Source organism: Phaseolus vulgaris, chromosome 3 (assembly GCF_000499845.2).
Source record: "Phaseolus vulgaris cultivar G19833 chromosome 3, P. vulgaris v2.0, whole genome shotgun sequence".
Taxonomy (NCBI): domain Eukaryota; kingdom Viridiplantae; phylum Streptophyta; class Magnoliopsida; order Fabales; family Fabaceae; genus Phaseolus; species Phaseolus vulgaris.
The window spans coordinates 41,747,370-41,751,235 of record NC_023757.2 but is presented as its reverse complement, the minus strand read 5'-3'; the positions used below and the strand labels follow the sequence as shown (position 1 = coordinate 41,751,235).

General features: G+C 27.5%; 1 long non-coding RNA gene across 1 annotated transcript; it reads right to left on the bottom strand.

The window, feature by feature from the left end:
• Positions 1-875: 875 nt before the first annotated feature.
• Positions 876-3,200, bottom strand: LOC137805934 (uncharacterized). Its single transcript, XR_011080281.1, has 4 exons — positions 2,845-3,200; positions 2,598-2,712; positions 2,237-2,312; positions 876-1,125 (listed from the first exon to the last, which is right to left on the bottom strand). It is a non-coding gene; the product is annotated as an uncharacterized lncRNA (long non-coding RNA).
• Positions 3,201-3,866: the final 666 nt, after the last annotated feature.

The window sequence follows — 3,866 nt, the reverse complement described above, 5'->3', positions numbered from 1 at the left end:
TAACACTAGTAATATGACACAATTTTTATTAATAATTATTATTATTATTATTATTATTATGATCATTATTAATTACATTTTTGTCCTATTAATTTTTTTTATTCAATTTGATCCTTTATTAATACAAATTTCAAAAAATATCTACTAAGTATCTCAATATTAAAAATTCAACAATGCTATTTTAATGGTCAATCAAATACTTTTAACAATTCTTCCGGTTAAAAGACATAATTTTAGTTTTATAAATTGTACTATCTATTATTAATAAATTTTTAATTGGGTAAAAAATATTACTATATTTTTTTAACTAATTTACAATATAAAGAGACCAATCCCGACATGTTTAATAGATGTTATGACATAAATTACATACTCTTATTTTATATAATAAGATATTTAACTACTGTGAAATATTAGTAAACTGCCTACTAAGTAGTATATTGCAAATTACAATCACTACAAGAAAATAATGAAATAGAAAGTAAATTACAGTCATTATAAGAAAATTATAAAATAAAAATCAATTTTTAGAGACCAAAATAATTAGTTGCAACAGTAATTAAATTAGAGACCATTTTAGAAACTAAAAATAAGATTGGTTTCTAAATTAGTTTATATTATTGTTAGATAGTTTTTAAATGGATATCTAATTAGCAACCAAGATTTTTGTTACCAAATTTAGAAACTATATAATTGATAGTTAAAAGATTGGTTGCTAATTAGATACTAGTTTAGAAACTATTTAACAATAATAGAAACTAATTTAGAAACCAATTTTTTTTAGTTTCTAAAATGATATCTAATTTAGTTACTATTGCAACTAATTATTTTTTATCTAAAAATTGGTTTTTATTTCATGGTTTTATTGTAGCGTGTGTTTTTATGAATAATTTGATTTTTTTATGAATAGTTAGAATTTACATCAAACTGAATATATTAAGATGAATATATTAAGAGTGAGAATATTTAATGGGACTTAAGTGATGATAAACATTTTATTAAAAAGAATTTTATGAATAATGTGTGTTGGCATTTCTTGACACAGCAGGTACGTCTTATTATGGATTATGCATAGAAATTTTCATTTGTATCCAGTTGATACGAATCAGAGTCTTCCTTGGAACCCTGCAAAATAGTGACCATGGAATAGAAACAATGCTTAGATTTTCGATAGCTTCTCCTTTTTATAAACATAGGAGCATATTATATTTCTGGAATGTAAGAAGTGAAAGAACTGAAAAGATAAAAATAAAAAGTTGATACAAGAAGAAAGAAAATGTCAGAAAAAAAGCATGCAATAATCATTATCTCCTCCTAGACATTTAAAGATGGCCATATATTCTAAAAGACATCAAAACTAGTTATAATTTGGTGGGTTTGTTAGAGAAATTGTTTGACCCATATTATAAAGAATGATTAAGGTAAGAACACAAAGTAGCACTTAAAATACTTGTTCAGTGTATGATGAAACCTAACTGTTGACTTTGTAATCACCATTTTTGTCCCACATTGAAAGTGTGGATGTAGTGTCAGCATCCGTGCATTATGAGAAGCAATAAAAACCAATATGAACAAGATAATGTTTGATGAGTAAGGGCACTCGGTGAGCAATAATGACTCTTGTTTCTCAAAGGTAGTATTTTCTTAGTTTCTTGGTGTTTTCTGGAAGGTTTGTAGGGATAGATATTTTCTTAGTCTCTTGATCTTTTTGGTTTTTTCATCTCTTGTGATATCGGATTTCTTGTCTCTCCGTGGTCTCGATCTCTTGAGACAGGAATATCTATAATAAAACTCCGATGCACAAATCAATATTAGGTTTAAATAGATGTTTTACTACTGCATATAAAAGTTCATGGTTAAAAATATTATATAAAAATGATTCTCAAAACTTATTACGGTATCGTTATAAATTAGTTGTATATAAATCATATTAATAATATGTGTAAAAAATTATCGAAAAAATTTAAAAAAATAATTATAATAATGGTTTTAGTAGGAATCGTTGTTATAATGTTTTGATTGGTTCTTAAAAAGGGTTTTCAAATGAAATCGTTGTTATAAGTGTATTTTAAAAAAAAAAATTATTATTATATATATATATACTCAATTTTGCATAAAGTATTAAATTTTCAAAACAATAATGCATGTAATATCATAATTTAAATATGAAAATTTACAAAAAATTCTATAAATATATGAAAAAGTTTTGTCATTCTAAAGTGTTATACATGATTACCTTAATATGCATCCAAGTGAGTTTCTTTACATTTGTACTTCTCCTCCCAATCAACACAACATGTTAAAAATAAACACTGAAATAATAAGATTTCATGTTAGAACACACACATAACATTATGTAATGTATGAGTAATAAATTTGTGAATGTAATATAATCATGATGGTTTGATAAATTTATAATTTATACTAGAAAACATCATGCAAAATTTTAGAATTTTCTGACAAGTGTAAGTATGAGAACTAAAACCTCAAAATACCTAAATAATACTTAAAAATTAAAAAAAATAATAGTAAATGATGGATTTTTGGAATTTTGGTGGACCCCAATCCCTTTCGGAATCGGCTACGTGATTCATTACCTCGTTTCAAGCAACTTTTTCATTTTTTACGTGTCTCCATCCGATTTCTTCGTCAGAAGTTATGACCGTTTAAAGTTTCTTCGTGCTAATTTTGGCCAACTCCAAATCTATCATTCTTCTCCTCAATGCCAAGACATCAAATATCCACTAAATTAAGTTTCCACAAACCCTAAACTATTAACTAATCAACACATACATTCAAATATTTATTAAAAAATTTAAAATCCTAACCAATAAAAATACTAACCTTCTATAGTGGAGTTGCAGGTGCAGTCCGGCGTGGGTGGCAGTGAGATGTCTGATGCGATGATAGTAAGTGATCCGACGTGGTGGTTAGGTGAGGTGAAAAAGAGGTATGGCGCTGTAGAGAGGTGTTGGAGGCGTGCGGATGTCCGTGTGTGGAGGTATTGGCAGCGTGCAGAGGAGAGATGCACAGGGAGGAGGTGGTGCTAGCGAAGGACTCGTGGTGGTGGCAGTGGAGCGAAGGTACGATAGGTGAAGGAGCGACAATGAATAGTGAAGATGAAGAAGGAGCGATAGTGGATGCACAAAGTGAAGAAAGAAGAACGAAAACACGCAAAGTGAAAAAGTGAAAATGAGAGAAACTGGACACGTAAGAGTTAAAAGCAGTACAGTACGTATAACGACAGTTCATAGGACTATCGTCGTTATTTGAGAACCAAATTAACACGATGGTCAACTGTTATTTAAAACAAAAATTAATTATAAATTTATTGTTGTCTATAACAATGATTTTAGGACAATTGTCTTTGTTTGAGGTCGTTACTATGAAATTTTGTAGTAATAATTACTTCTTAATCATTATTTATGAAATGTTAAGACTTAATTATTTATTAATAACATCATTAATGCAGTCTTTGGGCTCTTGGTCACTCAGTATACAAATCTGAGCGCAAACACATATAATTTTACAATTTAACTCAATTTACTTTCGAACTATATTAGTTAAAATTATATTGCTTTGATTTTTAATATAATATAACCGTCTTAATATTATAGAACTAAATTTTTTAAATGTAACAAATCTAAAAACTATTTTAATTACTTTTGTAAATTATCTTAAACATAGATTCGTTTTATTATAACTATATTCAGAAAATGTCTTTGGATTTAATGTGATAAGGATGATTCAGAGCTACTAAGTCAACGAGTCAATTTATGTTTCTCTTTCTTCTAGAAATCTTTTGACTCTTTCATCTTTCATCATTGAAGACAATGAGAAATTGGATTGCCCTTTTTCATCTGCCA